Here is a 13015-nt window from a genome sequence, read left to right as displayed (position 1 = left end):
CTCTGAGGCACAGAAATGAAGGTTTCCAGAGTGGTCTGATGTCACCCTTAGTTCCTCGCTAAGACAGTGGCAGAAGGAGCACTGGGCTAGGAGTCTAGAGACAGGGAGATGAACTCCAATCCTGTCCCAAATGTGAAATGGTCAGAAACTCACATTACTCTCTGAGCCTCAGTTCCCTGCTTTGAAAACCAGCAGAGTTCACAGGATCCTGCAAATTGACGTCGAAGATGTCATCCAGCTCTGAAATTCGGTGACCACTGGGTAACATCCAGCCAAGGCTGACCTAGCCAGCTCAGCTCCCTGCACTCCTGAGGCCCCCATCCATTTTCCTGCCTTGTCTTGTTGGCTTAGATGCCAGAAGGCAGATAAGATGCCCCCAACCTCGAGCTCAAGGCAGCTTTTCAGTTGCCAGCTCTCTTGGGGCTGAGGCCCCTGGGAGCTGCTCTGCAGGGTTTCCCCAGATCTCAGCCTCCCGGGGAGCCTAGACAGTCCAGAAGCTACCCAGAGGAGCACTAGGAGCCCAGGAGCCCTGATCCACTGCCTCTAGTGCTGTTTCCCACCTGGATGTTAAGGCTGAGCACTTTTCAAAGCTCAGCTCCTCTCTTAATCTGAACCAGGAGCTCCCAGGTTAGTGGTTGCCTGCGGGCCTGGGCAGTGGGCACCACCTTTCCTTTAGTGTTGTTCTGTGCCCTCCAAACGAGAAGAAGACTCTTTGATCCCTTTTAAACACCACCCGCCTGTGGTGCCATCCACTGTTATTACTACTACCACCACTACTACTACCTGGTACTGCCACTAGTTCCACCACCGCCAGCACCAGCACCAGCACTGCTATTACCACCGCTGTTACTGCCGCTGCTGTCTGCCGCTCGGTTGGTGGGGCCCATCAGACTGCCTGGGGCCAGCTTCCCCCCAGCCCTCCAGGGTCCCTTTGACTCACCCCTCTGGTGCTTTCCCAGGGGGAAGTGGTTTCCCAGACCCCGCATGGAGGGTCCAGTGCATCGCAGATCTGGAGCAGCCCCTGGCACCACTTCCTCCTGAGGGAGGAGGAGGGCTCCTCTCCGCTTGGCGCTCCGTGTGGTTTTGATCCAGCCCCTGGTTCAGGTCAGCCTCGCACCTCCCACTGGTGGCACTGCTGTTTGACACAGTAATCGTTTGCGTTAATAACCCAAGATTTATGTGGGCTATGAAGACAAAAAGGTGATGTGAAATAAAAAATTACATATAAATCTAAAATAAAATTTTCAGGGAGTGGCTGAGGGTGACCGTAACTAAGGCGCGCATGTAGCGATCTCGGTGGAAGGTGAGTCAGGACGCAGAATGAGAAAGCGGTGACGCGCATGCGCTCGGAACTCGCATGCGCCTGAGTTTGAATTGCAGCTGCACAGCTTATGGCGTGACTTTGGGCAAGGAACGGGATCTCCCTAAGATGCTCTTTAATCTCGTCTATGTGGTGAACATAATACTAGCCTCCTGGGTGGAAGTGAGGTAGGGCACATAAGGCATTTATTTTGTGTGCCTGGTACAGGGTAAGCGCTCCGCTCGTGTTAGCTACTGTCTGTATGAAAACAGTCAGGAGTGCTAGGTATTGGCGATGAGTACCCAGTTGGGAGCCAGGCAGCTGGGTTTGAATTCCAGATCCATCACTTGCTGTGTGACTTCGAGTGAGTGACTTGACCATGCTGTGTGCCCGTTACCTAGATCTGTAAAGTAGGAATGATAACAGCCCCTGCTTGTAGAGTCGTTGTGAGGATTAAAGTAGTTAATTCAATTCAAAAAATATTTGCATGTCCACTGGGTGCCAGGCGCTGTTCCGGAGCTAGAGTCTCAGTTAATAATGGAGACAAAAGCCCCTGTCGTCACAGCTTGCATCTTAGGTGGGGAGACTGTTAATCAGTAAACTAGAGAAGTGAAACATACAAGGCATGTGAAAGCATTGATCATTACGTGCTGACGGAGGACATCTGAAGCACTGAGAGAAGTGCCCGTCTGCCATGTGAAAAGCACTCAATAAATGGTAGTTGTTGATATTGATCATCAATATATTATGATTACTGCTATTACTACTAATACTATACTTTGCCACTTTAATATATCTGAATTTATAATAGAAATACGATGCAAGGTAAAATAAAGTCTGTATCCCAGTAGAGATGACTGGAATGTGAGGAGCTATGTTAACTTTAGGGCGGGTGTGAAAGTGTGTGCGATAAACTTCCGGGGCAGCGTCCCTGAGCGGTTTCAGGACTCCAGCGTGGAGTGCGCTTCATCGTAGCCCAGACCGCCGCCAGATATTCATTCCTCTGGACCCCAGAGCTGTGTTCTTGCCAGGTTGGCCCTGGACAACATGCTGAATTAGGTCAGCACACGCTCCAAGACTGGGGGGCGTGGGGCTCCCTCGAGTTTACAGTTGCACTGTAGGGGTTTTGGGGGCACGTTAGGCAGCCTCTAATATTCTTTCCAGCTCTCGAGTTTTGCAACTTTTTTTTTACCTAGTGTTTTGGCAAGCAACGGTTGTCTCTAAGTAACACAGAAAAAGTCCTTTTTCAACAAAGCCCTTCAAAAAGCCTGCAGGCTCTCGGGCATTTGACAAACACACACCGTTTTTGCTTTTTCTTGCAAGACTCCGCTGTAAAGTCAAGGTCAAGCTTCCCAGGGAGCTCAGCGGCACAAGAAGCCCTCAGTCGTGCTGCTGTGCCCAAAGGCTGCCCGGGCCCCTGGGCTCTGAGAGCCTCGCTTTTCCCTTCAGCGGCATCCTGGCAATAAAGAGGCTTTTCTGAGGCTGCAGGGCGGGAACTCACTCCCTGCTGTGGGCCACCAGGCCTGCCTGCAAATGTGCGATCCATGCAGCTGATTTCCATAGTCTTTCCTCTCTGGACTTGCTCCCCCTCCCTCCAGCCCCCTGTTTTGGTTCTTTTCTGTGTCAAAGTTTATGTCTGGATTTTTTTCCCCTCTCAGTTGTGTTCTTTGTGAATCTGAGCTGGCAGGTCATAGCCATAATTGCCACTGGTATTTCAAGGTCGTATGGTCCCTCTTCTAACAGGCTTCTCCAGTTCTCAGTGTTCACAGGTCATCGAAAAAATGGCTAGGCTGCATTATGCACTTTCAGACCCTTCATTTAAGTGAAATCTTATAGCAAAGGCCCATATATTAAACAGATAAGAACACTTGTGGCAGGGCAGGTGACACGGTGGTTAATAGCACAGATTCTGGAGACAGCCTAGCCGGGTTCCGGTCCTGGCTCTGCCACTTATCATATCGCTGTGCGACCTTGAACAAAGTACCCAACCTCTCTGTGCCTTTGTTCCCTTATCAGTGAAATGGGAATAATGAGACCTCATCTATAACAAGGTTGGTAGAAGGATCATAAGTGTGTCAAACGCTAAACATAGTTCCTGGCGTGTAGGAAATGCTCAAGAAATGTTCATTTTTATTACCATAATCATAATAGTAATATTTATTAACATTATTATTATCACCCATCCACAGTCCCTTGGGGCTTTCCATGGAGTTGTTTACAGCACCATGCTGTCAATACCTTACTTCTCACGTAGTGTGTTTGCCTCTAGAAGGCGCTGAATAAATGTCAGATAACAAAGACCCCGCAAACCAACCCTGTGCTGTGTTCCAGAGGGGGTACTGAATGATTTAGCTCATGCGCCGTCTCTCAGACAGGCTGAGTTTGTTCAGGCCACAGTCTGGTTTTGTTGGTGCCCGGGCAGCCGTCCCTGCTCGCGCTCTGCTTGAGGACCGAGCGTGTCTCACGGATGCTGCATCAGGCGTCCACACGTCATGGCCATCGTGGGTCTGCCGCTTCGAAGGCTGCAGTGTGTCCCGCAGAGGAACCTTTCCTGGACTTGGGCTTTGCAGACGGCCTCCTTATCCCGAAAAGTGTGGGTCTGAAGGTCAGAGCCTTTTGGGGCGACCATGCCACAGCAGGAATTGCTAGATGCTGCCCTTCTGCAGGCCCGCTGTGCTTCTGGAGCAGATGCATCATTACATTGTGCCAAGGCGTGACCTGTGGTTTTCCTGCCTTGCCAGCGGGCAGGCTTCTGGTTGACCCAACATTTCTCTAAGAACTCGCAGGCTTACCCCCCTGGGCATGTCCAGCACTGCTTGGGAGAGAAAGAGCACTCCTGGGCTTCCCAACAGATCCGTGCATGATGGGGGCAGTGTGGGTACACGAAAATGTATCATGAGCTGTGCAAAATAAGGATGTCCCAAGTTAGGCCTCAAAGAAATCAGGCAACGGGCTTAAAAAGCTGGGCAAACCCTAGCTACCTTTTCTTTTACAACTTGGTATTTCACAGGATTTTACACCTGGTGATAGTTAGCTTCAGGGATATGCTGATTTCTTCCACCTGTGTTCTTGGTCCCACCTCCTCCCGAAACAGTCTCCTGGTCCTCTTTCCCCTCACTGTCTGCATCGACTCCCATCCGGGTCCCACTTCTTCCCCTCTGCCAGCTGCCCCTTGCTGCTGGGTCCTCCCCCAGCTAGTCCCTTCCCATCCAGGATCCTCCCAGGAGATCGGCATTCCCGGCTCCACTTCTCCGCTCTCTGCAGCCTGACTGTGTCTTCCCGGCTTACCTGGAATACAATTTCCTGCCTCACCTCACCCACCCACCCTGCTGTATGGTAGAGCTGGCGAGCCGCTCTCCAAACGCTTTTCCTCCTGTTCTGGGCACAGAGGACTACCTTCCCAGCCTTTCGTGCAATCAGGTGTGGCTACATGGCTCAGGTTCAGCCAAGGGGGTATGAGCAGATGTGATGTATGCCGCTTCTCAGGCCTGACCCATAAAAACCTGTTATACACCAGAATGGTTTAATCGGGTCCCCCAGAGGATATTACTCTTACCTGTGACTGTGACCTTATTTGGAAATAGGGTCTTTGCAGATATAATGAAGATGGAAGTTAAGATGAGGTCATCCTGGACTAGGGTGGGCCCTAAATCCATTGAGTGGTGTTCTTATAAGAAGGCCCTGTGAAGACAGACAGACACAGGGAAGACGACCTGTGAAGATGGGGGCCGAGACTGGGGTTAAGCTGACATAGTCATGGACCACGAAGGACTGGCAGGAACCCCAAGAAGCTGAGAAGAGGCAGTGGAGGGGTCCCCCCTGGCGCCTCCCAAGGGAAGGAGCGTGACTTACCGATACCCTGATTTCAGACTTTTAGTCTCCAGGACTGTAAGAGAGTGGATTTGTGTTATTCCAGACCCCAGGTTTGTAGTGATGTATGCCAGCCCGAGGACACTGTGACCACACCATCCTCTCTTTCCTGGTCTGCCGGCTAGAGGCTGACAACCAGGGTGGCCTCGGGCATGCGTGCTGAAGCCAGCAGAACACCGCGCAGCCTGATTCTCTGTGACGCCCCACAAGCTGCTCAGTGGACTCGAGGTTTCACATGTGACATGAGCATGTACCCCGCTCAGCCGCTGGGATTGGTGGGGTTTCTCTGTTTCAGCAGCCAGCTTCACCTTAACTGAAACACCTGCGTAGAGAAGGGACTGAAGGCAGCTGCTGTAAATGCACGCTCTGCCTTTCCCTTCTGGAAACAGTCTCCTGGGCAGCTTCCAGGATTTCACTCTCTCCGCTCCTCTTTCTCCCTTGCTGATGGTCCCTCTTCGCACCTGCCCCTAAAATGCAGTGCACCCCCAGGGCCTCCTCCCCAGCCCGTGCATCTCATGCACCTGCATCTGCTGCCTACTTGTTGCCCAGATGGAAGAGCCCAAACCAGACTTCTCTGCCATACATCAGGCCCCTGACCACCTGCCTCTGCTCAGCTCACCATCCCGCCTCTCTGCAGAACGTCAGGGGTCTTCCTTGGAGGCGCATGGAAGGGTCTGACTGCTAACTGTGCTCGGATTTTGTCATTCCCCTTTCCCCGTGCCCCTGAGCCTAACCCACTTTCTGGGCCTGTGGTGTGGCGCCTAGGGTAGATGCCCTCCAGGTGTTTGTCGGACAGGGTGACTGTGACCTTGCCGCCTTTCAGTGTTTTGAAAGATTCTGTGGAGAGAAACAGCACGTAGGGAAGATTTCCAGTCCTAACATCCCTCTAGAAATTCCTAAGTCTGTGCCTGGATGAGGCTGACCCTCACACTTGTGGCCCCCAAGCCAATTCTGAACTGCCTTCTGCTGCCAGGAGCCTCCCTTGGAGTCGGTTACAAGAAACGGCTCTGGGAAATGTCACTGTCTTTACTGCAGGGATCCTACTGAAGGACTTGTTCCTGTCATCATGCAGCGTCCTCTTCCCTGAGTACCACGCAGGACTTTTTCTCTATGTGACTTCAGGGAACGGCCAGGAGTTAGGAGAGAGGGACGGTTTGTTTATTTTGGACCCTGAGATGAGTGAACTGGTCGTGGTGGTTTTGGTGCTGCCTGTTAGGAAGCATTTGTGACCCGCTCTGGGAGACGTTGAGAGCCTTACAGCACGTGTTTTTTTGTACTATCTTAATTCCTAGCTTCCTCTGATCTCTCCTATTTTTATTTTCCACATATATATATATATTTTTAAATTTTATCTTGTGTATATTTATGTAATCTTCCTTTAAGTCCTTTCTGGAACAAGGTACAGTCTGAATAAATAATGCATCCTGCAAACCTGTTCACATTTAAAATGTCCAAAACTAAAGGGATTGTCTTCTCCCAAATGATTCCCTTTCTCCTCTGTTCCCCATTTTGTTTTCAGGTGCCATTAAGCACCCCGTCACCTGAACTAGAAACCTGGGATAATTTACAGAGAAAACTCCCCTCCCGCTTCCCTCCTCCCAAACATATTACCAGTTCCTGTCAAAAACCAACAGCATCTTTTCTAGACTCTTAGAGGAGCCTCAGATGGGCTCCTTACAGGGATCGCTGCTCCGCTGGTACCCATCTGGTCAGTCCCCAACACCACTGAAATGCTAGCGGCCACACCACTTCCCCTTTTAAAGCCCGTCAGTGACTTCTCATCCTCAGAGTCAAGTCCAGACTCTCTAACCTTCTTCGTCAGCTTCTCTACCTTCACCTCCTGTCACTTCTTATCCTTGGACCCCAAGCCCTGGCAGTACCGGACCAGGTACTTACATCTCCCAGCACTGAACAGTCCCCTGCCCCTTGTCTATACAGCATTCTGTTTCCCTCCTTTTCGGTTGACCAGCCCCCTGGGATGTCTTCTAGAAGACTCGACTTAGGTACCACTTCCTCCTTGAGGTCTTTCCTGCCTGCCTACCCTGTCCTGTCCCAGCAGGGACCTGTTCACTGCAGCCGTCTGTGTGCCTGGACCCTGGGGCTCCCTTCGCTGTGGCTTCCCTTTTCACACTGCAGAGTAACTGAGCTCTCCCTCTCTCCCTTAATAGGTCAGAGCTCATTTGTGGCAGGAATCAAATCCTTTATGTATCCCCTCAAAGCTCTTCCAGAAGCAGGCTCAACTCTGCTTAGGCTCTTCAAAAAATTGCTTATAAATGGTATTGTTGTTGGAAAAGACCATGACAACACTAATACCACTGTGGGCTTTTAAATGTTTTGTAAAGAAGCCTAGGCAAGTAGGGATGACCCTGCTAACACTGGACGCCCAGGGCCCTGGAATATGAAGGGGGGGCTGCTTGTGGGGAAGCACCCGCCCCGGGCCCTGGCACAGAGACACCTAATAACCACGGCCTCCTCACACTGTCCCCAGCTCCCATCCCGTCTAACCCGAGTCCTGTCCACTCTGACTCCAGGTGACATCGGGAATACGTCGCTTCTCGCTGTCCTCATTGCGTGCCTTCGGTCGGGACCCAGCACATGTCCCCCTTAAACCTCACCTCTGTCCTGTACCCCTCTGCTTCCCCCATGCAACAACAGTCTCTGTAGGGGAGAAATTCTCTGCTCTAAGTCCTTCAGAGACTACTGTTGAACTCGTCTGAAACCCACCCTGTCCCCTGACTGGCCCCTGCGTGCAGCTCCTGGCACCCCGGAGCGTGCCCTGCTGTGGAGTCTTTGCACACGCATTTCCTTCTGCCTGAATTGCCATCCCCCGGCTTTCCACATGGCTCCCCTGCCCGTCCTCAGGTCCCGCTGTCCTCTCCTGGCCTCGTGTCTGCCGTGTCCACCACCTTCCCAGATGATCGCTGTCCCCCGCCCCCTGGGCTGCAGGCTCGTGGGCAGGTCCGAGCGCCCGGCCAGGGCAGGCCCTTGGGGAATGTTTCCTGAAAGAAAGAAAATGAGGCAGAAGAAGAAAGGTCTTGGAAGTTCTAATTTTCCCAGTAAACGTGGGGTGTTCCTGGGGCTCCCATTACACTCAAGGTCACGTGGGTTTAATTATAGTCAATTTTTTCTGATTAAAAACTTCAAGCTCCTTTGGAGGCAGAGCCCTCCGCGTGTCCAGAAGGTTCTTGCTCAGTCTGGCTGCTGCCCGGCAGTTGAGACAATCTGCTTCTGGTCGGTGGTTCGGTTCTGTCTGGGTTTGCAGCCAGGATCTCCTCTCGCTATTTAGGGCACACCTAGATTTCCAGCGCCTTTTCCCCTCTCGGCAATGTAGGGCGGCAGCCGGGGGACTTTGCTGTCCCCAGACGGTGCCTCTCAACACACTGGCCCCAGAGTAAGTGCTCTCTCTGGGTGCACACTCTCTTTACTTCTGGGTCACTCCCATTTGTTCTCATTTCACTATTTTTGTCCCTGGTAATTGTCTGGAGGGAAATTCACCAGAGTTCAACATTTTTAGTATTACATATTGGATTTTACAAAGGAGAGGAGAGAGAGAGTGGTCACCACTGGCCTAGGGCAGAAGCCCAGTGCAGGCAGAAAAGGCAGCAGCTGGATTAAGGCAGGAACGCAGGTCTGGGAAGAGTGCTGACCTTCTAGAGGGTAGCAGAATGCGTCAGCGGGTGTCCCTAAATGTTCAAAAGCAGCCCAGAGTGGAGGTGGGAAGTCACAGTCCACCACGGGCGGGAGGAAGATGGCATCCTGAAGACAGAACCCTGCGGAGGAAGTGGGGTTTCAGTCTCACCAACCCCTGACCTCCCTGGATCTCCCCTAAAATGAAAGGATTGAATTCACAGGGTTTCTAAGCGCAAACATTTCTGCGAAGAAGTGTCACTTAACGCATCTTTGCATCATGCGCCTCTTGTCAGTGTTTAATGAGTCCCATTAGTGATTTCCACTTTCCATATTTGACAAGCATTCTCTCTAATTATCCTCCGAGAGAGGAGGAGCTGAGGAGGAAGTGAGCTGAGGACTCACAAGAGGTTGTGGCAGTTTACGTTGTACTTCTACCTGCTTTGTCAAGTTGTGATCGGCTGGGCTCACAGCTGAAAAGCAACCCACCACCTGCGAGCAGGGCATCTGAGAGCCGGTCCCACACAGGGGCGTTTCCCTGGAGCCTGTGCCCAGCCCCTGACAGGCTCACTTACTCGTCTCCGGAGCGCACCATGTGGTCATACTTCAGGTGTTTGTGTGGCAGAGTCCGACGGGCATGTGGTTGGAGCGTAGTCTTCAACCTGAGAGTCAGTGCTTACCCCTCAGAACTACTGAGGTCATTCAACCATTTCATCACCTTTTATAGGAAAAGTCATTTTTTCAGTCATTCTGGGAAGTGGCCCAGCCGCCACAACCTTTCATGGAGAAGAAAGATCCGCTGAGCTGCCAGATAGCTCCTGGCGTGTGAAACTTCTCGTGTGTCAGATGCCCCTTTCCTTTCTCCAGTTTAAGGGAATAAATGTAGCCGTGTGGGGAGAAAGGTTGCAACTGTGCAGGCCAAAAGATAAGAAGTTTGAAGCTTGGGCGGAGCCCGTCTCCCACTGCCGAAGTGGAACGAGCACGGATTCTGTCAGGAGGCTGAGTGTTTTGGGTTAACTGTCTCGGAATTCTCCCACAGTCATTCTCCAAGAAATGTGCTTTGTAGACCATCTTTAAATTCCTTAGACCTTGGAAACTGGTGAAAGCAACTTTAGCTACAAACGCAAAGGCTGTAGACCTGCAGAAATGCCCCCACGCAGGACCTCCGTTTGGCGAGGACGCTGTAGGCACAGAGGAGTCACGCTCAGAGATCTCTCGTCTGAGGTTCATGTGAACTCTGACACCAGCAGACCTCAAGGCAAAAATAGATGCCCTTCAAAGACTGGGCAGCTTCCAAGAATTGTTCACGTGGAAACCAAATGAAGATGCTCATGCTCATGCAAGAGATCTCCCAGCCACAGCGGACGACTCCCCGTCATTCCAGCCAAACTCAAGAAAAGTGTGAACTTTTCCATCTGTGACTGAAGGAATGTGCTTGTCATTAGGAGACATGACTTTAGGATTGCTGGGCGGTTTTAAGCACTTAGCTTCCAGCACTATGGTTTAGCCTTTTGAACAGCAGACTCGTGTCTCAAATGATAACAAATGTCTCTACTGATGCTGTCTCGAATTCTCAACCTCGCTCCTACATTGCACCAGGCTGAGGCTGGAAAGGTCTGCGTGTGGAAAGCTTCCATCTGCGTTTCCCCTTTGAGAGGTTGTTGTGAATGGGACCAGCCGCCGGCAATCGGACGACTGTGCTCTGAGAGCCACTTGTTCTGGAGTGTGTGACCTCCTGGCGGATGCTAAACATTCGAAATGTCTGTTTGAATAGGTCCGTAGAAATGGGGACAGAGAAATATGGGGTTTGATGGATTGTGTTTCTCCTGAGTGTTCTCTGGAGTGGTGTTGTGGTGGGAAGTGCCTTTCCAACAGGGCTATTATGAGAACCAGCTTACAGCTTGAACCTTGTCCCCAGAAGAACATTTGAAAATAACGTATCTACGATGACACCTTTCTGTTGGATTCACTGGAGTGTGTTTTTCTTCCAGTGAATTTTTCCTCTCTATTAATTTTTTCTTCATTCCTGTGAACTAGATAAGGGTGAAGTGGTTTATTTTTATTTTACAGTTTCAGGAAGACATTAAACTCTAAGTAACTGGTTTGTCTAGAGCTTAAGATTTTTTAATTCACCTGAAGATTTTTATTTCCTCAAATGGACTAGCCCGTAGTATAAATATTCCCCATCCATTCTTGTGTTGAAAATGGGAATAGCGTCCCTACTCCTCCACGGAAGCTAAGTTTCTGCTTTTGGCACTACTGATCCCAGCGAAAATGGAAAGTGGCTTATCTATCGAAAATCACACTCCTGATTCCATCAGTGATGTTCTTCCCCTTTTCCTGTTGCCACCGTCCAAACTCAGACGATTCATAACTTACCTCACCAGAGTATGAGAGGAGTCGGGATAACAGGCTGTGTAGCCAAAGCACCTCACACAGGCAGTCAGAATGACTCAGTTGCCAACACACTTAAAGAACCAAGCAGTGCCCAGCTGCTCCCCTTGGGCCACGGGTCCCTCTTCTGGGCCTTGCCTTTGCGGTTGCTTTTTCAGGTCACCCACCCTCTCTTCAACTTCATTTTCCAACTGGACCAATCACGGTGTTGAGTGCTCCTTGTGAACTCTGGAGGACAGAGATTGAGCCTTTGGAGATGCTCTTTGGTTTTGGTTAAATCTTTCCTGACATCACCACCACCTCTCCGCTCAGTTTAACTAGGTCGACGTGGTTCCTGGTTAGGCCTCGTGGTTTCTCTCTCCCTCTCATCTCCGCAGCTCCTGGCAGAGATGGTTCCACAGGTTTTTAGTGTTTCCTGTGCCATCTCTTTCCTCTGGGTCTGTCAGTCAGCTTCTCTGAGAGTCAACTGCCCGCCCTCTTCTCATCCCCCATCCTACTCTTTCCTTACATGTCTCAGTAAATACCCTTCTTCTTTTCGTAATCACATTCCCAGTGTCGCCAGCTCAGTGGTATCTCAGTACGCCCTGGCCTGGACCTCCTCTTGTTTGTGACAACTCTCCTCTTCAGGAATTTATTTTGTCTATTTATATTCACATGTTTACTTCATGAAACATCTGTAAAACAACAACAACTTTGTACTGTTACATAAGCAGTGTATGTTGCTTGTGTAGAGTTAAAGAAGAACACAAATAAACAAGATTAAGAGAAGAAAGACATATTCCTGCCACCCAGGGTGATCATTCGCTCTTCCCCTCAACGGTCCTTCAGATAGTGAAAGTCGCCTATTGTAACCTACCAGAAGCTTCTCTTCTTCAGAATAAACCTCACTGGTTTCCTTCACATATTCTTCAGAGAGCTGGTTTGAGCCCGTCATCATCCCCAGGTCTCTGGCCCTGGCCCTGTTCCTGTGAAATTTCCCTGTTCACTCACGGCACCGCTCAGAACTGAACTGACCCCATGCAGTGTTGAGCTGATGGCCACCTCCCTTGTAAAGAGAGCATCCTTGAGCCCACTCGCACTTTCCACACAGCGATGCCACGGAGCTGAATCATGATGACTGTCTGATGAACTGAAACTTTAATTTTGTGGACATTTCAACCATTTTTAATTTGTTTATTTTGACTTAAACTAGCTCCTATTGTTCATTGTCAACCAAAAGACTTTGAAAGATTTTGTTGGTTTCTAAAGTCCAAATAGATACTCTTCCTGTGGCATTTCTTTTACCTTGACACGAAAGGCTATGGGGGAAGGGGGATTGGGAATGACAGGATTTACTCTCTTGGACGACCCGGGTAGACTACCAGTAAGAGCTGCTTCCTCCTTTAGTCCTCACAAGCGTTTGCGTTAGTGGCCTGCTCTAGAATCTTACTCGGGATTGATGACAAGTGCCCCCTTGGCTTGCAGTGTCCATCGTCTCTGTTAAAAATTGGGCCTGATCCACCTCTCTCTAATCTTTGGGCACTTCTCTTCTTCACTACCATTCCCCCCAGATGCCTGACAGAACTACGACAGCCTCATTTTTGAGGACTTTTAGGGCCCCAAAATGTAATTTGTTGAAGCCAGAGGACTTGATCCCATTTATTGCAGCAGAGTTTTCTTCTGTGATGTTTTCATCTGTGTTGGGCCTTAGCTTTTTTTTTTCACTCATGGTTATTTTCCTCTTCTCAATCTGACAGGTAAAATAGAAATGAAACAGTACTTCTCTTCTGCTTTGTCATCCATCAATATTACATCTTTGGTCTCAAGCAGCCAATTGGTCTCTTC

General features: G+C 50.2%; 1 protein-coding gene across 2 annotated transcripts in view; it reads left to right on the top strand.

The window, feature by feature from the left end:
• Positions 1 to 13015, top strand: part of PPM1H (protein phosphatase, Mg2+/Mn2+ dependent 1H) — a 231100-nt gene that overhangs the window by 125569 nt on the left and 92516 nt on the right. The window lies entirely within an intron of this gene.

Source organism: Equus caballus, chromosome 6, assembly GCF_041296265.1.
Source record: "Equus caballus isolate H_3958 breed thoroughbred chromosome 6, TB-T2T, whole genome shotgun sequence".
NCBI lineage: Eukaryota > Metazoa > Chordata > Mammalia > Perissodactyla > Equidae > Equus > Equus caballus.
Note: the sequence above shows the minus strand (reverse complement) of the source record. Positions and strands in the feature narration are given on the sequence as shown.